At 41.4% G+C, this 26,049-nt stretch overlaps 1 protein-coding gene across 19 annotated transcripts in view; it reads right to left on the bottom strand.

Moving 5' to 3' along the window:
* Positions 1 to 26,049, bottom strand: part of TENM2 (teneurin transmembrane protein 2) — a 782,612-nt gene that overhangs the window by 388,199 nt on the left and 368,364 nt on the right. The gene's annotated exons all lie outside the window — the stretch shown is intronic.

Genomic DNA, 26,049 nt, shown 5'->3' with positions numbered 1-26,049 from the left:
AGGGAAAGAATAAGGAGAGAAGAGAAAGGCAGGTAAACTCAAGCAGAACAATTTTGCTGGGGTGGAGGTGGGGCTGATATGGCTCCAAATCACCCCCTGCACACACATCCACTATTGTGAATCAGTAGAGGAAATGAAAGTTGCAGCACCTCTGGAATCAATTTTAAAAATTATCTGTGATACATTTGATGATAAGCTGTGCACAATGCAGAGCATTTCCATGGAAAAAATGATGGGATGAGGTGGAAATTCACTAATATTAAAACACAGCCAGTTATTATTATTTAAGAATTAGACCAGGTGTCAGGACTGGTCGTTGTCCTCCTCAGATCACCACACAAATGCTTCTTGTTCTTTTATAACATTTTATTGCGTATTAACAAACCATCTTATAAACGGTTCTTATCTTTAACTATTATTCCTCAGAGTCACTTATTTCAGATACCTTCTGAGCTCTGCTTCTCCGTGACCAGCCACTCTCAAAATGGTGAACGCGCCGTTCCTTTTGCTTTCCCGCTCTTTTTTCTAACCTCCTCACTAGAGCGGGCTTGTATCTCCCCTCCTCCAAATCTGAACTAGGACTTAACCCTTGCCTTTCCTGTGAACATCCTGTCCTTCCCTGTTGTTCCTATTGCTCTCTTCTACTAGATTCACCGCTCTCCTCCCCCCCTTGGGTTCTAACTCTTAACTCTTCCCTGACACCAGGGTAGCCAATGGGATACCCATCAGCTGTTTTCAGGCTATGGCTCCCTGTAGATCCAGGCAGCATGCCCAATGGCCAGGAATGATAGGAGTTGTAGTCCACAACATCTGGAAGACAACATGTTAGCTCTCCTAACCCACGTTTGTATTCCCATGTTACAATTGAAGGAATTATATTTTGCAAAAATGACATACCCATGATACACTATATACTAAACACATGAGCTGCCATTTAAAAGATCTCTGACATTTAAATAGTTTCCTCTAATAATGAACTTGGGTGGCTGAATGTCCACTGTTTTCACAGTGAAATGAGTTCAGCCCAAAGGTTGTAGTTTCTATATATTCAGGGATACCCTGGCAGATGGAGGACATTTGTCTAAAAGATGAAATATAAATATTTTAATAAATAAATCATAAATAAAATATAACTTTGTAAATTAAAAGTAACAAAAAAAGTTACCCATAAGGACATTATGAATGTTGTTGTAGCAGTTGTGGGGAGAAGGAGAGGACAGGGGAGTTGGGATAAGGCAGAGTGAAGAAGTTGGCCTGCTGAAAGCCCTAAAAGCTTTATTTTGGAGAGGAGGATTAGGGTTGAGGGAGAATGCTCCAAAAAGCCTGAACAGCACAGCCTGGAAACTGAGCAAGATCACTCCTTTTAGAAGCTAAGAATACACTGCAACACTTGGTTGCAAGTCCCACTTGTCCAATGTGATGGACCTTGGGACTTTTCATAACAAATCAGTGATAATTTGTTACCAAATTAACCACATTACAATCAGTTGGATTTCTTAAGCCGATTTGACATAAAAATGTTATCTCATTCAATAGGTGTCTAAAAGCTAGACCCATGTGTGATTTCAAAAGCAGGCTGCTAAGAGCTCTTATTCTACTGTACACAAAGAGAAGTTTGCTGTCTGTAAAAACTGATATCAAAGGTACGAGTGTTTCAAACCATGTCATTTTCAGGTGCTCTTGTCCAGGTCTAATCAGCTGAGCTTTATGTCTGATGAGTAACACTCTTGATTTTAAAGCACCAGAAAATATTGCAGATTTTCAAGGACCCTTCATTGCAAGCAAAAAGCTATGAATAATACTAAGAAATATGTAGTCAAGTCAAAACTACTTAGAAATGCAGAACTCAGGATTTCTACTGAATGTTATCTACTAAAAATAGTTGATTTCATCATAACTAACCATGTAATAATTCAGAGAGCATTTTTTTAAAGTTGCCAGTGATCACCCAACATTAAATGAAGAGGAATATATCTTGTTATAGCTGGCATCATAGAAAGGAAATTAACTCCAAATATATATAATACTAGCTAATGAGGTCAAGCTCAGTGTTGGACACTCCTGGTATTCCAGCAGCTTCCAAGGATGTTGCTTTGTCACACTGGACATTAGGCTCGGTGATGTCAGGTTTTCAACATTGTGATTTATCACCAGCTAAACATCATGATCTGGCAATACACCTTGAGGTTGAAACAACAAACTGCATTGGCTCCAGCCCCGTGAGGTGAAACTGCCACCGTTCTCACCGAAGGAGCTGAGGAGGTTCACCCCAGCACCTCATGGGACTGGAGACGATGTGGTTGGTTCCCAGCACTGGGCACTGGGGATGGAGGGAGTCCCTATGTCTCCAGCACTCAGCCCTCTTCCTTGTGCTGCTCAGATGAGGAGAGTGAAGGTTGAGGAAGATACAGGGTTTAAGAAGCCTTATCGCAATGACCGCGCTTTCCTGATGGGACTTCAAAGAGAGGTCCCCTCATCCCGGTCCTCTCAATCTGCTTCAGCAGCTCCTGCATTAGAGTTATTGTCCTCCATGGAATCCCATGACTCCACCCAACCACACGGCCCTCTCATCTTACAAGGCAACAGAAGTGCTCCTGCTGTCGCCTTGCCTTCTCCTCTTGTTCTCCCTCCCTCCTTCCCTCCCTTTCTCTCCAGCCCTGAGCTCAGCCCACCTTGTACGGTGAGTCATTGGGATGGCGCCAAAGGTGCAGGACTAGAAAAGTAAAGTTAAGAGCAGTTTCCTGATTCATTTAAAAACTATGTGGAGAGAACAGAGGGGCAGGGGAGGAAAGGTGAGCCCACCAAAGGCGAGTGTTCCCCAGGTAGCAGAGAGGGAAAAGTGCCTCGTATATTTGTTTGGTTTTTCTCTCACACACACTGTTGTATGAAGGAGAGGCATGCGAAATGGGCTGCTTCTGGGTTGGGCTGGGGCTGTGCCGCTCATGTGTGTTTCTCTACCAGATAGTCATTTTCTCGTGACTTCAGCCCAATCCAACACACTCCACTTTCTGTGTTCTCAGGTTTTCCCCATCCCCTGTCCCCTCCTTCCAGTTCTCTGGGCTGCGAGGTCAGCTCAGCAGGAGTTCACAACTATTCTCTGTCTCTTTCTCTTGTGTTTGTGTTCCTGGCTCCCCCCCCCCTCTCTCTCTCTCTGCGTGTGTGTTGCCACCCCAGCCATGATTTGTGGGCCATCTCAGGATGTGTGCAGGGAAGCTCGCTCATTTCGGGGGCTGCTCACTGTTACTGATTTAGATAGATGAATAGATATCCCCCACCCCTTCCCTTTGCCCTGGTGCTAAGAATATTTTCCTATTGATGTAGGTGGACCTACGCAGAAAGCATATTGTTGCTACATTAAGGAATGCAGCAGAACCCCTATAGATCTTAGAAATATCAGTGGTACAGATTTGTTTTTGAAGAACTGAAATAGTGGGTCCATGTATAAACATGCATATGCATAAAGTTCAAATTGTTATGCAATAAATAAAAAAGTAGCTCACAGGGAAGGGAGACTCATTTTCCATCATATTACCAGTTTTGAGGTAGGTGTTTTCTGTTCTGTCAGGAACAGAGCTAAAGCCTTTTGGGCGATTGTACATATGTAATTAGCATGCCAAAAGTGCATGCTCATGAAAGTAGAAAGTGCTTTTATTTATAGCACTTCTCTTAACATTTCAGACTGCTGTAAGTGTCCAAAACTGGTGTGAAGCTGCTCATAGTAGCGTGCACACACATACATACACACATGTATTTGTGAATATTATTACATGGTTTGGGCTGCTATTGCAGGGGCTGAGCCCCATTTTTGTTTGTAGTGTCCAATCAAGAACTGCTATTAAAAATGTGATATTAACAATGTGTCACTTGTGTGAATTGCATATGAGTTCATGATTTTTGAAAAAATAAATAAAAAGCTGGAAAGGAGAGTGAGGATCCTTTTTCATTGGCTGTAGCCATTCATGAGGGATGCTAGGTCTTCCTGTTAATTATTTGAATTCAGTTCAACCAATTATGGCTGATCTGAGAGAAAGGCTTTGGGGAAGCCTGTATCCACTCATGTCTGCCTTCACAGCTGCACTGTGCCCTGCCCAAAGGTAAGATGTTAGAGCACATGCATGACCCTGCTATGGAATTATTGGTCGCTGTATTCGAGGCCAGCGATAAATTTGCTCGCAAACAAATTGGACCTGTCTGGGGGCTTTGCCTGCCTCATAGCAACTGTCACAATTTTATGGCTGAAAAACACACTGGATTGGATCCTTAGTCGAAACTGGAACATATTTTCAGGTTACCTCGGTAAATAGGTCCAGGGGGAAAGGTTCTGTCCAAGGGCCAGACAGGGGCTAACAGGCCATAGAATTCCCCAAATGGCACCCTGGTGGGTTTGCCCTTTTTGATTTTCATCATGGGGGGATACTTTAACCCAGGATCAACCCTGGTAGAATGATCAACCAACAGTTGGGCTGGTTGATTCAGGATGCATACCCAATGCCTGAGGCAAACCAACTGACATCCGTAATGAATAAAGTTGTGGCCATTTCTATCCAAACATGCTGACCTGTCTTATTGCTGCTTCAGTAAAGAGACAATGGAGTGTGCCTCTGAGACTGAAGTCAAAGCGCTGCATGAGCAGCACCGAATTGACCGCCCTGAGTTGCAGACCTGTGCAGTGTATATGAAGTTTCTGGAATGCCCAGATGACAAGACTCTATTGGTCTTGCTGATGTGGTCCAAAAAAGACCAGCTAGGCTGCAGGAGTTGCTGGAAGGAGGTGTACAAGGCACTATCCAATTGTCTTAGGGACTCCACTCCAGATTTATGTAGGGTTTACTCCTTAGCCTTTTCCCCTAAGGCAGCAGAGGTTTAGCATCAATTTTCCTTCTCCTAGATGGGCTCGCTACCTTCCTAGGTTGCCCCTCACTTCCCTCTACAGCACATGCAGAAACTGCCTTCTTGACCGTTAGACTTATTATTGGTCTTGTCTGCTCAATCTGCCAGAGCCTGTATTTGCATGCACAGAAAGTCCCTAACTCACCAAGGTACCCACTGGCTACCCTCACTTTGTTTCGTCAGCCAGTCAAAGCCGTTTCCGGGGTGTGGCCGCTATCACATGCTGGCAGCTTCAAGCAGCCACAGGTGATAGTTGAGTGCAAGGTAGGGACTAAAGGTAAGCAAACTACCGCAGGAGGATCACGACATAGATACTACCCCTCCTCAACACACCATACATCCCCATACCTGCACTACATCTGCAAGAACTGAATTGTTTAGTGCGGCAGCATTAACACTTTGGAACTCCCTGCCTACTGATATCAGGTAGGTGCCTTCACAGAATTCCTTTTGGTGCTATTTAGATAAGCCTACCTTACTTTCACATTAGATGTCCTCCCACAAGCAGCTCATCCACACAATATGCTTTGCAATGAGTCAGGAACAGAAGCAGAACCCTAGTTTAATCATAACAAGCTATCACCTTTAATCTTCCGTCCTCCCACAATCCACTAAATGACCTAATTTTAAATCACTGCTCTTTGGAACCAACAGTATTTAGGAAGTAGAATTATTTGTCTCTTTCCCCAGTACTATGTGATGGTCACTTATTTTGAAATAAAATCCTGAAAGGTCTGCCACAAACAAACAAAAACAGTATTGCTGGTTAATTTCCAAGGACTCTGTGTTCAGTATTTGGAATATATATATAAAACAATTTCAAAAATTGGAGAGTTAATTTCTCTGAACACTCACACATGTAAGGATCTAAATATTTAGGGCACTGAATTTAAACGTGTAAAATAAATATTTTTATAGCTGCAATATACCAGATTTACGGTTTACATAAAACTTTACTCCTGATCCTAGCAGCACTCCTTTTGGTACCATAAAATTAAGGATTACACAATATACTGTACATGAATCGTTAGAATGAAAATGTAATGCATGCCTATAATTCTTGCATTTCTTAACTATGTAGTGAATGGTAAAGTATTTCCTCTTTTAAACATAGATCACTGGAGCCAGATTTGATTCTTGAACATTAGTGTGTGCATTCTGCAAAACCCGAACCCTTGCATTCTAGTGACAGGAAATGTTATATGGTTGGTGCAACATGCTGTGTATAGAACTGTAGAATTATAAGGTACGCAAAGGGTCATCTAGTCCTGCAATGCAGGAATCACAGCTAAATAATCTCGGTAAGGTGGCCATCTGTTTAAAAACCTCCAGCGAAGGAGAATCCACCACCTTCTGAGGTAGTCTGTTCCACTGTTGAATGGCTCTTAGCATCAGAAAGTTCATAGCAGAACAAGACATTTGTCAAATGTTCCACGATGCTTTGTATCTCCTCCAAAGGTCTTTGGGCCTTAACACAAAATGCAATGCCCTCCATACTTAAGACCCTGCACCCTTCCCCCACAGAGTTGACAAGGTGCTAAGCTGCTCTTAGCACGTAAAATGGTAGTACAAGAACAAATTATTAGTGTCTGGAACACAATTTGTGACTGAGTCACAAGGCTAAATGCAGAATCCAGGATAAGAAACACTAGAACCGCAGAGCCTCAGGGCTCATTCCACCAAGAATGGCACAAGTGCAATTGAAGGCTTAAGCAGCCTGGAAGCGAAACAGTTTGCTCATCTACTTGGACCGTATCCTGCCCAAACTTGCCTGGATTCTCCTGAAGAAAAGGCTGCCCAAGAGCAATGCTCTTAGTTATGCACTTCTTTGGTGGCATACAATGCCTGTAGGAGCTTAGAATCATAAGAGTTAGAAGGGACCCTGAGAATCATCTAGTCCAACCCCCTGCAATGTAGGAATACATAGTTGTTCCATACAGAGATTGAACCTGCAACCTTGGCGTTATCAGCACAACACACTAACCAACTTATTTAATTTCAAAACAGCTTCCGTACTGGTTTGGGGACTGAATAGCCTTGTGCAAGGTGAGAGAAACAGTGATCTGTTGTTTCTACAACACCTCTCAGTAACTTTTAATAGTGTTGTGCACCACCCCAATCGCCAAGCGTTATGAGATTCCAAGGGTTCCAGGCGCTTACACAGGGTTCAATTTCCTCAGAATGACGCCAACGGAGATTGTGCTGTCTATGGATATATGACTTATTTACATGTATATACAATCTTGACTTATTTACATGTATATACAATCTGATCCTACAATGGAGGGTCTCACAGCACTAACACCTCAAGAGGGTCTTGCTTCTCCCATAGTCACAGCCTTTGATTCAAACAGGGATCAGGCATGGCTCTGCCTCTCCCATCTGCCCAGCCTGCAGCCTGCAGCTCTAGCTCACATAACTCAACTCTTTGTCTCTCTAACTAACAGACAGTTGAGGGAGGAAAAGCCCACTCATTTGTCCTCTGGCACTGAGCCACTTTCTTTGTTACTCTAACGACCCATACTTAGACAGCAACTACCTCACCAGAAAGCGAGCCTGGCTATTCCAGGAATTGAATCTGTGTTACATCCAGGAATTAGAGGCAGCTCAGGCATACAGCCTGCCCACCCCTCAAAGTCACAATACCATGGTTTCCTTCTACATTGCCTCCTGGGGTTCCAGAAAATAGTACCAGATGACCACTATTCTACACCAGGACATTTGTGCAATTGGATTCCTCAGGGTTACAATTTGGAAACTTTTATCAGAGCAGCCACAATGACTAACACGAACTGCTATAGATTGGCACTGTGCTTTGTGTGTGTGTGAACCTGTTCCCTCATGCCAATCCCTCAAAGCAGCCTAACCTTACTATCCCCAGAAAGGGAAACACAATTCTTCTCTCTCTGCCTCTCTCTGCAGTTTTCATCAGGGAAGTGACATGGGAGAAAAGGTTAAGCTGTATGGTCCTGAGCATCTGGACAGTACATTTTTCTTCCTGTTTTGTGGGCAAATTGTCAAATAGTAGCAATGTCCAGCAAACAGGTGGAAAGAAAAGTCTTTGTAGGCCACTACCAATGGGGCGTGGGTGGCGCTGTGGGTTAAACCACAAAGACTAGGGCTTGCTGATCAGAAGGTCGGCAGTTCGAATCCCCGCAACGGGTTAAACTCCCATTGCTCGGTCCCTGCTCCTGCCAACCTAGCAGTTCGAAAGCAAGATGTGCAAGTAGATAAATAGGTACCGCTCCAGCGGGAAGGTAAACGGTGTTTCTGTGCGCTGCTCTGGTAAGCCATAAGCAGCTTAGTCATGCTGGCCACATGACCCGGAGGCTGTTTATTGGCTCCCTCGGCCAATAAAGCGAGATGAGCGCCGCAACCCCAGAGTCGGCCACGACTGGACCTAATGGTCAGGGGTCCCTTTACCCTTTACCAATGGACCTTATATTTTCTGCCCTCCTTTCTGAATAGTTTTAATAATAATGATGCCCAGTAAAACCTTGCACATTTTCTTAATATGCAAACTATACTCCTGCAATCTATATACAGTGGTACCTCGGGTTAACAACTTAAATTGTTCTGGAGGTCTGTTCTTAACCTGAAACTGTTCTTAACCTGAGGTACCACTTTAGCTAACGGGGCCTCCTACTGCCGCCGCACCGTTGCTGCACAATTTCTGTTCTCATCCTGAAGCAAAGTTCTTAACCCGAGGTACTATTTCTGGGTTAGCGGACTCTGTAACCTGAAGCGTCTGTAACCTGAAGCGTCTGTAACCCGAGGTACCACTGAAACAGTATACAGTTTTGTGTTGTAATTATTTTGTATATTTGTTCAGCAGCTGCATTTACAACACAAGGGAGAGAGATTTAATTGACCTTGGTTTAGTTTGCCCTTTATAACTTGTATGTGTTTAGTGAAAACAGTAGTTTCCTTTTGTCCTTATCACTGACTACCTTGGGAGAATAGTTTCTAACAATTACAAAGCTTACAGATGAGGACAACAAACTGCTTCCCCATGGTGGCAGAAGCATCTATCTTTTTGATGTGAAACATCTAAAACAAGTTTCTCAAAACTAATTTTCTACTGTGTGTTTTCCAAGGCTCCAGTAATTCTTAACAAAGGTTTTGTTGCTGATACCCAAAGGAATGAAAAATGTAAATGTTGGAACACTTTTTTTTAATGTCATCTTTTGGGATACCTCTATGTGACTACTGCCTTTGACACACACAGGGAGTGAGACCTAATTGCATTTAGGGTTCTCTCTAGCAGCTACACTCAGAATCAAACATTCTCATGAGGACTATTGTTTTAAATAATCTACTTATTAAGCTTTTATTCAGATTCTACACCATCTTTTTTTAAAAAAAATGATACTAATCTCAATGGGACATTGATGGATTTTGCAGTTTTCAGGAAGGATAGGGTACACTGTGACCTGCAATCTCTAAAGTATTCTTTAAGAGGACGGCATTTTGTAAGCAAAGCCTTAAGGATGAACAATTTAATCTCCTACTCATCAGGTTTCACATTTATTTTATGTAATATGCCTCATCAATGAACCTTCACAAATTCATGCTTATGTTATATTCCTGCTCATCAACACATTGCAGGTCTTTTTTTTTTAATGGGTAGTCTCTGCCATCTTGGCATCTTTCCAATCATCTCTGAAATGCTCATTTTCCCCTCACTCTTCAGTTCCAACAGCCTTTAATTCCATTGCTGCCACACTCAACTTCATAGTACATGAACCGCTCCATGGCATTTTCTTATAAAAAACCAACATGCTGGAATAACAACACTGGCTGTGCAGATGCACTGATGGAGCCAATTTAAAGGTCCCACATGTGTTTCAGAACAGCCCCAACTTCACCACTCCCTATCTTAGCTCCATCCAGGTAAGCTGCAGTGATGTTGTTGTCAGGAGGTAAATGCAACTCTGCTGCACCATACAAACTGCTACTATAGAATGTGTGTTCCCAGGGATTACAGTCATCATAGCTGCTAGGAGGGCAGTGTAATCAAAGGGTAAAAGAAAAGTAATCTGTTGTTTATTAAATATTGAGACTGTACTTTTAGAATCTAAAAGTAACCTATATTAGTTATCTTCAGAATTATATGTGCTTACTTTTTCTCTACAATATTATTTCTGGAAACCAGTTATCAAACTCCTTCCAATCCCCAAAGCAGACAAAGCAGGATTTGAGAAACTCCTCATTGGGCTTACATCAGGAAAAGTCAGGTTCAAACCCCAACACTGGCAAAAAACAACAACCATCGACCTTGAGCCTTAAATACCTTACACAGCTATTATAGCCGTGGAGGAAACCATGCCATTGTTCTCGCACACACAAAAACAAATTGAATGAATCAGAATTTTTGAAATATAGAGCAAATTCATCTGTATTATAAAGGTATTGGAATATAAAATTCTGGCACAGTTTGGTACAAACCCTTTTTGTCTTACTCTGCTTCATTAAGTATGTGTCTCTCCCCACATCAAATTCAATAACTAAAACTAAAAATGCTCTCATACTAATTCTACTCTAAATGAAATCTATCGCCACATGCAGACAGAGGCTATGAAGAAATGAAAACAACCTTTGAAGGTAACAAGACAGAAACAAAAACTCAAAGACAATAGAATATGAGCTGTTATGCCCCCCTCTGCTGCAGAAAGCCTGCTTCTTCATCTGATCTGATTATACAGTAAAAGAAAGGATTTGTCGTTTCTCTCTCTCACACACACCTATCATCTTTAAGTGATAGAATTACCTATTCTGTTGTGTTTTACACTATTATGTCCATTTTTACATTTTCTTTCTGATGAGTTGTTTGATCTTTTCTTGTCCTTGAAGCCGGAGAAGTAGTTATTGACTGTTCTTCTTGCCTGAACTGCATTCACCAAGCCAATTAAACTAAAAACAGCTTAGCTTTTCATATTTATATGATGCATTGTTAAAACGACTTGCAAATATCATCTTTCTGAATCACAGAATCCGGAATTATCTGTTCCTTTATATGCTAACCATAGAACCCCCACTTTTTTAAATTACAAATTTCTGTGTTTTAAGGCTCATTGTAGAACAGTCAATTTAATTATGATACACCCTACTGTAATGTGTTGCTCAGGCATTAACTTATGCATTTGTTAGCTCATTATAACTCATTTGACACTTGTAAAAAACACACCCTTATTTGTTCTCTTCCCAGGTTCCAATTCAGAAGTGTACATATTACAACATTACAAGGGAAGACTCTTGATCTATGTTTGCATCACTTCAAAACTGGAGCACTGACATTATTTTTAGCCACATGGACATCCATACTTCCCTAAACTGTTGGTGCTTATTATCCACATTAATATTTTATACAATATATTTTGAAGTGTATTGCTGGCAAGGCTCTATAGCACGAAGCAATTTGTCACACACAACAGTAAAATGTAACTGTATAAAAAAATGGAGGGAAATAAAAAAGATTTGAACATTTTTGTGATTGCACATGTAGCTCCTAGGCATAAGCAAACACATTATATATTTTTGCATTTATATCTCTATCTATATATCTATCAGCATGCACAGTATTACTTAATGCATCACAGGAACTGATACCCATATAAAAAGGGACTCAAACATTTATCTTTGTATTAACCTCAGTGTAAAGTACAGTGTTATCTCAGTTCTTGAATGTCACTGTTGATAAACGTTTCGTAACCCGAACGCCGAAAACCCAGAGTAAAGCGGAAGTAAATGCTTCCGTTTTTGAACGTGCCTCGAAAGTCAAACTGCTTCTGCTGCGTATTTTTCAGTTTTCTCAACTGAATTTGCAGACAGCCCTTTGCGCCTCGATTTTTGGACATTTCAGAACTCGAACAGTCTTCCAGAATGAATTACAGTATGTTTGAGAACCAAGGTACCACTGTATACTTATTAGTGGCAGCAATGTGAGGATATAGGACACACTTTCTGTGTATCTCCAAAACATATCCCTCTGCTATGAGAACACAAACATCTTAGTGGCATATACTATTCTAGATAAGTAGTTACAACTGCTCATAAAATACAAAGGAATACTATCTCATACATTGTTTTCAAAGGTGATGTTTTCTCTTTTCAATTAGTAAGAAAGTACATTTAGTTTTAAAATGTCTCCCTTCCATTTTCTGTACTTCATTATCAACAATCAGAAGTCAGGATGGGGGAGAAATTTGATTAAGGACACTTTTAAAGAAAAACCTGCCAAATTCATACTTTCCAAAACAAGGTATGAATCGAAGCATGCTATCCTTTGAAATTTGCACTTCTCTGAATTCTCCAATGCATTTTTTTCAGCCAGGTAATGTGCACAAAAGTGTATTTTATTAGTATCAAGCATGCATAATAATACATGTATTAGTGAATATAACATACAAAAATGCATTACAGTGGTGGAAACTGTTTTGCAAAAACGTGTATATTAGGCAAAAAAACAAATCCAATGTGTGTTTATTAGGAGAAATTCACACTAAAATGCTAACAGATTTTCATGAGGATTAAAAATAATAATCACAAATTACTGCAGAAATGTGGAGAACTGAGAAACTGAAAAAAACTAAAATTGACAGATATATCCATCCTTGGTCAGAAGTCACAGACTCCAGAATTAAAAGAGTTCCTGTTATCACTTGAGTTGTAAAACACAGGCATTAAACAATTCCAGATACGATACAGAGAAGCATACATAAAGCATCTGTGCATGCACTATTTTTTTAGGTATTTTAATTGAATTTTAGCCATAAAACCAAAATAACAAAATAGGAATTCATGAGACAAACACATAAAAACCAAACCAGACCAAAGCAGGCATGGGATGTTACATCCACAAGGGAAAATGATAAAGCCAGTTTTCCAAATATTTGCAGTAAGATACAATCGGGTAAGTGGATAATACCATCGAAAGAAGTGGGAACTGTGGCACACATGCAGGCGCTACATATGGATACTTTGTGGACATTTCCTGGCAGCATGTACAGTATGTACATGCAAAGGGGCATCAAATGAGTTACATGATGTTATCATGGTGACTGGTGCCTTGCATGCATGGTTAATATGGAGGTGGCACTGCGAATACACTGAATTGTTGGTTGGCCACAGTTTTATTGGAAACTCTTGCACAATCTTTTTTTCCTGCGGTTATCAATGTGCTTCTGACTGCTATACGAACATGTGATATGCTATGCTGGTCTAAGCTCTGATAGCAGCAGGCTTCTTAACTTAACCACAGCAATATCCTAATATTACAGATACAAATTCTGTCATGTTTTAATTGGATAATAAGTGTATATGAGGTGACATCCATACCACTACTGGGGTATGTCTTACGTACATTCTGACCATTTCCTATTCTCAACTTACCATTCAAGAAAATACTGTTGCAAATAATAGTCAGAAGAGAGCTTTTCCTGAAAACATTTTGCCAAGAGCAAGACATGATCTTATGCCTACCAAGATCAATATCTTAATTGTCATGTTAATAGGGAGGATTAAAATTGGTGATGCATAAAACAGAGATAGCAATAGGCTGCATTGGAGCTTTGTTTGGTCTCCTTTTTCTGTAAGAAAATAGAGGAAGAAAAATATACCCGAACACAGGGGATGAATTAACATTCCAGTGAAAAATTGGATACGTATAGCTTCAACCATGAGCTTCTTAGCAATAACAGAGATACATGATCACTAATAGGATCACAGCACATATTGGTGACTTTTATCTATATGTTGAGTAAAGCGTGAGATAAGCAAATTAACCCAAAATAGTAATTTTAGAATGTATGTTTCTGTCCTATGCAGAAATGAAATAGCTCCAGCATCCTGACTCCCACTCTCAGACTGATTATTCATGGAGGCTTTATTCCAAAAGTCACTACACGGTTTAAACACAGACCAGGCCACAGGTTACAAGCCTCAGCAATTCAGAAACAGGACTCGAATGCATATGACCAGGCTAAAGCGAATACACCCCAGGCTTCCCTTTTGAAGAGTGGGGCAGGCACAGTCATTTGCACAGTTTTCATCTCAAGCAATATGACTGGGCAAGTAAGTTGGCACTCCTGTGAGTGGGCTGGGTCTGTTCATGCCAATGTATCTGATAGAGATGGGGCCTGAGTCAGCCAAGTCAACACACTGTTAAGACTCTAGCTTATGTGCTTCCCCAGCTGCCGGAACAACCTCTTGCTCCAGGGAAAGAGCTGGGAATGACTCTGTTGGATCTCCCTCCTCCACTGGGGTGTCAGGTTGTGGCAGGACAGGGATAACATCTGAGGACCCACTCAGCTCCTCCTCATCTACAGTCTCAGTAGTTTCATTCCTATCCTCCTCCCCTTCTGGCCAATCTTGCAAAGATGTCTCCACAGACAGGCTGGCCAAAATAAAAAAAAGTCAACCTACCACAGAAGACACAGAATGCTATCTAACCAAAGTTTTTCAGTAATTCTTGGCAGCAGCAAACCTTTCAAGAACACTATTAAGTGGCCACGGTATCAGTGAGGACTTCAGAATCCTTATTATTGTAGCATTATAATTTGATTGAGTAAGGACAGCTAAAATTGACAAATTGTTCAATGTCTTCAGTGGCCTCCTATTATTAACCTTAGAATGAAGCCACCAGTATACACATGTGCACCTCAGATCAAGGAAGCCAGCCAGTGACTGACCTGGCACTGGAGCAGGCTAGTATTTGAGTGCATTAACCTTGTGCAACCTTCACAATCATATAGCACTCAGAAATATAAAGCAGCATGCCCAAGGAAGACAGGCCTGTTAAAATGAACACTGCATTTTCCATCTGAAATGATGGAAGCTATCCATTTTCTATGAATAGGTCCAGCTCTGTCCCTGTGGAACTTACAGATGGAGCATTTAGAGCAAGAGGTATCAGTAGGCACTGAAGTGGAAATCATCTGCCAAATATTATTCTGCTTTCTCCTTTGTGAGTGGAGGAATAAAACCAGAGTTAGCAATTTCTTGATCAGATTGTTATAGCTTTAATTGAAAAGATAATGTCAGTGAAAAGAGAGCATTCTGGCAGACCCAGCATAAATGTTGAGGCATTCACAGAAAATTGGAGAATCTGTTCCCCAGTCAAAAGATTCAGGTCTATTCATACGTCAACTGCTATATACAATTTTGTTTTAAAAGACAGAAGAGAAAAACAAAATAAATGAAAGTGACCCACAGGAGTAAGTGAAAGCCAGCAATTACTAGTCCCTTGCTGAGAGATTGCAAGTTGAGCGAAACATAAAATGAAGTTGTGATTTCCAGGGACTTGGGGTCAAGCTATCAAATATCCACAGGCTCTCTTCTGCTATCTCTGTTAGGAAAGGAAGACATTTTGTAACTTAGTACCCAGCCCTTGTGTACAAGAGATCAGTCACAAGAGACCCAATGCCAGCTCAAGAGGATGATGTTTTGCATTTTGCCAAAACATTACCTGTGACAAAGAACCAGCACACTGAATTGGCAAGTACATCATACCGTAACCCTATAGATCTAGAGAGTCTGCACATGTCCCAGTTAAATGTAAGGGGCTTCTCTAGAGACTGGGCTGGGGAGAAATTACCCAGCCTAACTTTGCAAACTAGCTGGCTATCATAAGTGGTTTGCCTTGGATGCAATTACTGATACAAAGGTGAGATGTTTAGGGCTTGATAACTCTTCTCAGGGGCATACATAGGGGTTTGCAAAACCAGTTCTCTCCAAGGGCACAGACGGGGGGGGGGGCAGGGGGCATAAAAATTGCTCTGACTTTGGAAAGAGTTTGTTGTGTGGGACAAGAGGCACAGATTGCCTGGATGAGAATTGCCTCAGAAGAAATTGAGATTAGGGGTGGGTGGTGTGACACGATGGCTGGTATCGCTGCTGCCTTCTTCACACCCACTACTGATGGAAGTTTTTTAATTCTCCCAACTTTTGTGTGCGCACACAGCCCTCAAAATTCCCCCTTCCTGGGGGACATGACTAGGTCCTGCCTTCCTCCCTCCTTCCTGGGTGAGAGAACAGCCTAGGGAGTGGCTTTTCCTCTCCATGTGGTAAAGTGATCCCCCCCCCCCGGAGGGCTGCCTATACAGCTCCTTACCAAGGGAGCAAGGGATCCTCGGTACACCTCTGCCTCTTCTCATGAGCATTATTCAGGTCATGCATTAGTTTGGAAAAGTTCAGAGTTTGGTTGAGCTGCTGCTTAATAAACTTGTGGCATAGATAAAATCCAGATATTGCACTGCATGGAAAGCTCTGGGATTTTGGCTCCTGCAGTACCCTACATTCCCGGAAAAAAATGTTCCTGAGGGTTGGAAGTCAGTGGACTCCTTCTATCACTGGAGAGCACCTTTGGATCCAAACATAGTTTCCTGTCTTTCTTCTGGGGAAACTTGAATCATTTCAAAAGTAATTAAGGAAGCTTTTAATGTTTGATGTTTTATCATCTTTTTAATATTCTGTTGGAAGCTGCCCAGAGTGGCTGGGGGAACCCAACCAGATGGGTGGGGTAAATAGTAATCATAATCATAATCATAATCATAGTTTGGGGGTGACAGAAGTATGCAAACAACCTGTAACATCACCTCATTCATTATCACTAATTGGTTTGTCATAATCACAATAGTAAACTCTTTATAATTTTGCCATTAGTGACAATTCTAGTGGGGGAAAGTTCATTACAAAAAAGGTTCAGGTAGATTTATTTTTAAACCAAATACCAACAACCTTTTCAGAAATCATAAACCTCAACTACAAATCTTTTATAGTGTTCCTAATTTTTATCTTTTATAAGTAGTTCAATGAAAATACGGAATTGAATGGCGCTTTGCTACTGATTCTGTTGCAATTTTAAAGATGACTACATATCTTAAAAGCTATTACCCAAAATGGAAATGAAAAATAGGAATTCTGTTACATTATTTCAAATGTTAAACATGAACAAACAAAACAAATAAACCCATCCTTTATTATAGGCTGTAATATCAATGATTTCTGCAAACATTTCATAAAATTCTCATCCGTATTTCATCTCCTTGAAGTATTAACACCTGAAGTGATTTGTGACAGGTCTATGTACTTGAACTGTTATTCTAATGTTAGCCTGCTTTCCTGTGAACCTTGATTTCAGCTTCAAGCTATCGCTCTATAGTGTTTTGTCAATCACAGTTTATCAAATGCATTCTGCTGAGGCAGCTGCCAAGACAAGGCTTGGCACTGACAAGCCATCTTTGCTCCTGTTTATTCCCTCCTTAAGTCACCAACTCTCATTTTATCTCTCAGAATAAGAAATGTTCTGGCTAGTCAGACGGGATGTGGAAAGTTACTCTTTAAGCAGGCAAGACAAGCCACTCGGCTGGCAGGACTTTTGATCAAGGGAAGTTGGAGTACCAATAAATTCACAGCAGTCCATTCATGTTTGCTTTTTCCTTATCGTTGAGTGCTATTCTGAAAATACTACTGGCATGCAGTGAATAGAAGTGATTGAGTAAGAAGATACAGTACAGCCTGTCAACTTATCCTGAAATAGCCTACAGTGGATGGAATAAAAGCTTTTCCAGCCCATGGCTATAGAGTTCTGTTGTGGAGAAACACTTGAGGGCACATTTCAGCTGGCAGTTAAGCATACCTGATATTTAAAGCAGTTCTGGTAAACCATGCAGAACCTGTAAGAATGTGTACAAATGCCTTGTGGGAACAAACCTGAGTCACCTCCTATCCCTGAACTTCCAAAATCCCCCGTTTCTCTCTCGCAGCAATCTATTATGCTATGTTATGTTTTCTTTATATACCACTTTTTTTTAGCCCAAAGTATATCAAAGCAGTGAACATATTAATAGAAAAGAAATATGCAATTAGGATACAATTAATCAATCAAACCAGCAAAACAGAAGAATAATTTAATAATTATAATTATACCCTGCCCATCTGGTTGGGTTTCCCCAGCCACTCTGGGCAGCTCCCAACAGAATAGTAAAAACACGATAAAACATCAAACATTAAAAACTGCCACCAATGCCCACCAATCACACCAGGTATGTTTTTGTGAGCAGCATACATGCTCTCACCACATGCAGCTCCACAGCATCCCACCTCTCACATGGAAGCCATATTACTTCACATCCTCTCAAGGTCTGGCTGTTTCAATCAACCATGGGATTTGCTCTTGATCTTGTCACACTTGGAGCGATCCCATGAGGGTTAGCCTGTCAGTGACAACCCACCATCAGTAGTGTCTCCAAATAAAAAGGCTTCCCCTTTGGGAACCAGCTACCACTGTGCCATAGTTCTTTATCTTCATGAGCCAGGCTAGCTGGCCAAACCTCTTGGCTTCTCCAACAAGCTTCTGTTCTACAGGTGCAGTAGAAAGTGGGTGCGGATGCTAAGGTAGGTATTCATCTTCTAGTCAGCAATGGTCCTGCAAACTGCTTATGCAATTAGTAAAATATTCCAAGGTTTATTTGTTTTTGTGGTGGTTTTGTTTTTTTTACACATAAGGCATCATACAGCATTTGTAGGATAATGTTTGCTGTATATACTCTAGTTGTGTATTGTCTATGAAGTCAAAACATTTTAACATAAAGTAATTCTAGGACAAATATTTAGATAGTGCTTTAATGAAGCCTAGTGATAATAGGAAATGACTCTGCTTATATAACTGCTTTCATTATGCAAAAGGCAACAGAACAAATAACTGATATCATGATTTGCGGTTACTTTGGAATCGAACCCAACAGCACCCTTATTATGAAGCAAAATGAAGCAGTTGCCTTGATGGACATATTGTAGAAAGGGTTCCAGGTTTTGGGTTCTAGTATCTATCTCTGCAAAACCCTTCTTTCATTTATGACATATACCAACACCTTTAAATGTTTTCAAAACAATGAATAGTGGATCTTTGTAGCAGAATAAGAACACATTTTTCTAAGGGCCAAGAACACATTCCAAGGCTTCAGCACCCTAATTAGGAAAGCATAACTGAAAATCCAGCACCTACTTTGGGTCCCGGGTCCCATGTATCCATGAATACTTAGTATATCTATGTCTTGTGGTGATACTAGCTTTATGCTCCATACAAATCCACCCTTTCCAACAGGTCTCTTTCAGCTGCCAGTTTCTCTATAAGCTAGTTTCACAGGGGAATAACATTTTCCACTGCAGATTCTGATAGGTTTCAAAAGAGCACATCTGGTCGTCTAAAGGGAACAACTATTATTAGACAGATATGATGAATCCTCTTTGGGTTTCTTTACTGTGGGGACAGTAGTGTATTATTATTTTTGCTTTTATATGTGGGATTCGGAACAACAAGCAACAACTCACATAAACCTACATTGCCATGTTATTTAATGACGTGCAGAATCCATAGAACATCAGAGATTGGAACTATACTGACTTGTCATTGAGCTTTCATTTGAATGGGACGTGCAACTTTTCATGAATTGAAAGGATCTGGCATTAGTGGGAACAAATAACATAGCACTGCGAACTTTCTGGAAGATGGCAGTGTACATGGCAGGGCAATCTGTGACCCTCCAGTGTAAGTTTTGCTACACTACAGCTCCCACCATCCTGACCATGAGCTGTTGTGGCTTGAAGGCCAATAAAATCTGAAGCAGCAAATGTTTCCCACTACTGCTATATGATATCGCCCACAATAGAATAAATGCTGAACTGTTTTCACTGTGAGAGATGCACTAGGTATGTAAAGGCATATTGTATCTCACAGCCATTTGAAGCAAAGTGCTGAAAGCCTCCTCCTTCCCCAGTATCTTATAATATGGGAATTGTTAGAATACACATCTGGGAGTTGCAATTTATATGTTACACCAGTGTGTGAACCGCTGCGAAGCAATTCTGCTGAGGCAATGCAAGAAAACCATGCTGCGGTTCTTACCACAGCTCCAGCATTCTAGAAAGTGAGGTAATTCTGGAATAGGAAGCAGGAGACCACTGATGGGCTTCTACCACATGGCCCAGAACTCTTACTCACATTATACTTGCAATGCAGGAAAGAACAATTCTGTAGTGGTTCCCATGTCACTGGTACAATATAAGAACCCATTTAAAGATTGCTTTCAAAATGGCTGCTGTAATGGGGTTTGGGATTGCTTGTGCGTAAGGCGCAAACTGCTCCAAGCTGAGTAGTTTGGTTAAAACTTTCCCCTGGCTGGACAGTCAGCACTCCGTGACTGTCTCAATCACTGGCAGAATCTGTCAGTGGGCGTTTCCTGAATTTCTTCCAACATAAAAGTTCTTTGACACTAAGTCTCCGCCTAGCTTCTCTGCGCGGAAGCTTTCTGCACAGAGTGGGTGTCCCAAGAGGAAGTCCTGTGCTCTCCCCGCTGGTTTCACTGGAAGAGTCCTGGAGCCTTCCCTCCGAAGCTCCCTCAGCCTCCCCTTTCTCCCTGGTGTCACGTCTATTTCCTTCCCCAGTGGAAGCCCCCCCTCTCTCCTTGCTGGTTCCCTCTCCAGCGTCATTAGGGAGCCTTACCACCACCCTTGGCTCCGATGGCAGTTCCCTGACAGCTGCTTAATTAGTTATTTCCATTTTCTGTATCTGTACTTTGTTTGTTGGCTTGTTTTTTAAAAAACCAGATATTAACTTTCATGTTCCTTTAGTTAAATGCCTCTCTTCTGCTCTCTTTACCATATTGATAATATAGCATTCATGGAAGTTGCACATTCCAAACAAACATATTTTCTTATCTTAATTTTTTTATTCATAGTTCTGTGTGATAAAGATGATTTTACTTTGAAAATGTAATTATAAATATTCCATGAATTCAACAGAGCAATCCTATGCATGTTTACTTAGAGATATGTCTCCTTTTGTTCAATGGAACTTACTTCCATGTAAGTGTGCCTTCCAGGTAAAACTACAGCCTTGGAGTTTGTTTTTTAAACGTCTTTACTGAAACACCAAGCTCAGTGCTAAGTATCTTATTTGTAAAATGCATGTTTCAAAGTATAATATACATAATAGAGTATAAAGGGTATAGAGTTCAAAGAATAAGAAACATGATAAACTGGTCTAGGGTAGAATATGGGGTGGGGAAACTTTTAAGCCTTAGGATGCATTCCCTAATGATCAACCTTCAGGGGGTGGGGAGCAAATTCAGTGGTAAGCAGGTCCAAAGGGGACTGAGCAACTGAAGTGGCTCATATCTTTGTACAGTAGGCTACTTTCTACACAAAATCCAGTGATTTCTACATATACAACAAGTAAGTTAAATTACAGTGGTGCCTCGCAAGACGAAATTAATCCGTTCCGCGAGTCTCTTCGACTTGCGGTTTTTTCGTCTTGCGAAGCACGGCTATTAGCGGCTTAGCGGTATTAGCGGTTTAGTGGCTTAGCGGCTATTAGCGGCTTAGAAAAAGGGGGGAAAGGGAAAAAACTCGCAAGAACTCGCAAGACGTTTCGTCTTGCGAAGCAAGCCCATAGGGAAATTCGTCTTGCGAAGCACCTCAAAAGACGGAAAACTCTTTCGTCTAGCGAGTTTTTCGTCTTGCGAGGCATTCGTCTTGCGGGGCACCACTCTATCACGTCCCAGGATTCATTCCAGCCACACAAAAGAACTTAAAGAGCGTGTGGAGCAGACCAGTCAGGGTTGTGGTTGGGGGAGGGGCAGACAGAGAGGCCTGGGGCTGCATTTTACATTTTACACTTGGGCTTGAAGTTACCCACCAGGGGTAAACAGTAACCACTAGAAGAAGAGGAACACACAGAAGCAAAATTATTGAACCTGCAAAATCTGAAAACAATGAACCAAAAAACAGAAGGGGAATTTAAAGCTCATACTCAATAAAGTTAATATTAAGGTTTCCAAGCTTGTTCTATTTTTGCAAGCACTGTTATTATTGTTATTATTAGTAGTATTACTATTATCAATGAAATTGTTTCTAGAATTTGATTAATAATCTATACCCCTATGGAGTATAGTACTGGGAGTAAAGCTTGCATGTCTGCATGGTACCAATATAGCTCATTCAACTGACCTAGAAATAGAATTATATAATTTAATATCCATGAAGGATGTTGAAATAAAAGCAATGCAAACAAAGCAAAGAGAAGTGACAAGATTCATTTTTTGTCTGCCTTTTGAAAGGCCTAGGCACTGTACTGGGGAGAAACAGTTATTTATTTCTAATCTGTTTTCTTTTGTTTGTTTTTTTGCTTGACAGAATCACTCTATTTGTTGTTATTTCCTTAGTGCTGTTCTGTTAGTACAAATGGGATGAAATACAATAACATATTTCAGTAGAATATATATATTTTTCCTTTAAAAAAACATTTTTGAAAATGGCCAAATACTAGGGACATCAGGGTTTCCTTGAAAAATGTTCATGGCTTCCTCAATTAAATGATCAGTAATGGTGGACCAGGTAACCTGAAAAGCAAACAAATTGTAAAATAGTGCTGTTTGTTTTTTAGGGAACACTCTTTGTTCATAAATGTAAATAGTGATGCGCAATAGGCCTGATGAGCTTTTCACATGAAGTAAGTATCAACATCAGCTTGATTTTTTACATATGGAAAGTCCTTGGTTTCAACCACTGTCATGATTGCTATATATTGCTTCCAGTATCAGGGGAGTTATGCCTCTGAATGTCAGTTGCTGTGGTACACAAGCAAGGAGAGTGCTACTGCGCTCATGTCCTGCTTGGAGGGCTTTGCAGAGGCATTCAGTTAACCACTGTGGGAACAAAATGTTGGACTAGATCTGATACCACCATGGCGCTTCCTACTTCCTACTGACCCAGGAGAAAGTCCAATCAAACTTACAAGTAAACATGCACAAGACTGGGCTGCAGATGGAAAGGTATCCCTGAAGGTAGTTTGAAAATCATGGCAATAAAGGACGCCTGAGGATCGGCTCTGGATCCATTCCAGAGGCAATAAAGGACGCCTGAGGATCGGCTCTGGATCCATTCCAGTCCGGCTTCCGCGCTGGTCATGGGACTGAGACGGCTCTGGTCGCCCTAACAGATGATCTCCGCAGGCAGCTGGATCGAGGCGGGTCGGGGCTGCTGATTCTTCTAGACCTGTCAGCAGCCTTCGACATGGTCGATCACGAACTCCTGGACCACCGCCTTGCCGACGTGGGGATCCAGGGCACAGTCCTTCAATGGCTGCGCTCGTTTCTCTCCGGTCGGGGACAGAGGGTGGCGCTTGGGGGGGAATTGTCATCCCGCCACTCCTTGGTGTGTGGTGTGCCCCAGGGTGCAATACTCTCCCCAATGCTTTTTAACATCTTTATGCGCCCCCTCGCCCAGCTTGTCCGGAGTTTTGGGCTGGGCTGCCATCAGTATGCTGATGACACCCAACTCTATCTGTTGATGGACGGCCACCCGGACTCTGCCCCAGACACACTGATCAGATGCTTGGAGGCTGTGGCTGGATGGTTACGTGGGAGCCGGCTGAAGTTAAATCCTTCGAAGACAGAGGTCCTCTGGCTGGGACGGGACGACAGGGGGCTGAGGGGGCAACTCCCATCTCTTGCGGGGGTGCAATTAGTGCCAGCACCGTCCGTTAAGAGTTTGGGTGTAATCTTCGATACCTCCCTCTCCATGGAGGCGCAGATTGCAGCTATAACAAAGGCGGCATTCTTTCATCTCCGCCAAGCTAAGCAGTTGGCACCTTATCTCTCACGCCCTGACCTAGCCACTGTGATCCACGCGACGGTCACCTCCAGACTGGATTATTGTAACTCGCTCTACGTGGGGCTGCCCTTGAGACTGACCCAGAAACTCCAGCGGGTGCAAAATGCTGCAGCGAGACTCCTTACGGGGTCTTCGCTTAGAGATCACATTCATCCGGTGCTATACCAGCTGCACTGGCTCCCGGTGGAGTACAGGATCAGGTTTAAGGTGCTGGTTTTAACCTTCAAAGCCCTATACGGCCTAGGGCCCTCGTACCTACGGGACCGCCTCTCCTGGTATGCCCCACAGAGGAACCTACGATCTTCAAATAAAAACATATTGAAGGTCCCAAGCCACAGAGAGGTTAGGCTGGCCTCAACTAGAGCCAGGGCTTTTTCGGCTGCGGCTCCAACCTGGTGGAACGCTCTCTCACAAGAGACAAGGGCCCTGCAGGACTTGACATCTTTCCGCAGGGCCTGCAAGACAGAGCTGTTCCACCTGGCCTTTGGTCAGGGCGCAGCCTGACTCCCTCCTCTGGCAATCTTTACAAAACTTTAGTTTATGGTTGCCATCAATTTTGATTTTAATTCATTTTAATCCATTTCTATAATGTTTTATAATGTTGTACTGTTTTAGTGTTGTTAGCCGCCCTGAGCCCGGCTTCGGCTGGGGAGGGCGGGATATAAATAAAATTTATTATTATTATTATTATTATTATTATCATTCTTAATCAGCTGTAAAGTAGGAGTTTATCGGCCTTGGGGTAAACTCTTGAGTATGTACATAAAGCAGAGTTTTCCTCCTAAACCTATAGTAATAAACAACAGTAGAGTGTGCTAACATGGGGTCCTTTCAAGGCTGTCTTTGTAGCATGGAAGCCACTGTTGCACATTTAGATTATGAAAAATAAAACATTACCTTGCCTTTTCTAGTGAAAGGAAGGAAATTTCACTCATGAGCAAGGAAAGAAAATATCTTTCTATTGTGAGACTAGCTCATATTTGTAAAGGGAGATATAAGGAGATATAAGGAGATTCAATATTTAAGGGAAGCATTCCAGAAAGATCATGTGATTATTGGTGCAGAATGTAAGGAAGCAGTAAGTTTAAAAACAAAACACATACTTCAGTGATAACTTTGTTACAATGTAGAATAATGATTGACAAAAGCAACCAAAAAAGAATCCAACTATGCAAATAATAATTATTGTTGGTTGCTGTGAAGTTAAATGCTACCAAACATAATAATGAAGTGCTTTGATATCTTGAGTTTCTACAGTATGTTATGGTATGCTATGATTTATTTCTATACTTCCTTTTGACCAAAATTTTCCCCAAGGCAGCCCATAAAGGGTAACACAAATACAAAATTCAACCAACACAATGCAACTTTGTATTGTACAGAGCTTCTTTTGTGAAATCTGAGACTCCTATGTGGAAGGTTTGCAATAATAATACTCTTATAAGCAAGGAAAGGATCAAATTTCAGCAATCATGTTAAACACAGGGCTATTTAAAAGTGACAACTGTGCTAATTCACTTCTGCAAGTGAGACTCACTACTTTTGGGATACGGTACATATTCTTCTCCTCTAAAAGCCACAGTGCCCCAGATCAAAGAACACTCGGCATCAGCATGAGAACTGAGTCTTCAGAATGATTTCTGGTCCCCAAACCAATTTCATCTAATAATTAACTGATCCCCAACATGAAAAGGTGGAAGAATTCCACAGGGAGTCAGGAGAGATCAAAGCTTGTGCTGTGTGTTTCCCTCCGCCTCTCCCTCTTTTCCGGACAGCCATCCATCTGACTTCAGTGCGAGAACAGTCACACACATTTAGCCACTAGAGACTGACATCAAACAGACTCTAAAATAACTTTCCATGATTCCAACTTTTGCTGGAGAAAATGTTGGTGGGAAGGGAAGAGGCAAGGCAAAGAAGATAGAAAACAAGAAAACAGCAGCGATTTGGGGAAAGAGGTAGCTCTGGGAGTAAAAGTTTGTGATTATGTGGTGTTTCACTTAATGTATTCTACCCTATATAAATCATTGCTTGCTTTGAATGTTGAGACTGAATGTACAAAAATCTTAACGTAATAAGCATTTTTTAAAAATAAAAAATATGGTATTCACACTTGACCCTATCACAGCCCTCAGTTTGTACTAGTTTTCAACCTCAGATGGTAATATGACTCCCACAGAACATTGGAAATCATAGCAATTACAGAAGTACATTGCCATATATTGCAGAACGGTTTCCTTGAACAATTGAGCAAACTGATCCAACATGAGGGATTTAAAACTAGGGGGCATAGCCCTAGGAAAGGTTTTAAATTAGGGTTTCAAATAAGAAAGGCATGGCTTCCAGGCAAGCTTCAGTCCCAGTATCTCTATTTTTTATGTATGTTATTTTGGGAGTTTTACTAAATTCGCTGTGATGTGCTCCCCTTGGCTAAGATTACCTCCTACTTATTATCATTGTCCCCTAAGGTACTGTGGATCCTAGCAC

Source organism: Podarcis erhardii (genome assembly GCF_964252035.2).
Source record: "Podarcis erhardii genome assembly, chromosome: 2".
NCBI classification, from domain to species: domain Eukaryota; kingdom Metazoa; phylum Chordata; class Lepidosauria; order Squamata; family Lacertidae; genus Podarcis; species Podarcis erhardii.
Note: the sequence above shows the minus strand (reverse complement) of the source record. Positions and strands in the feature narration are given on the sequence as shown.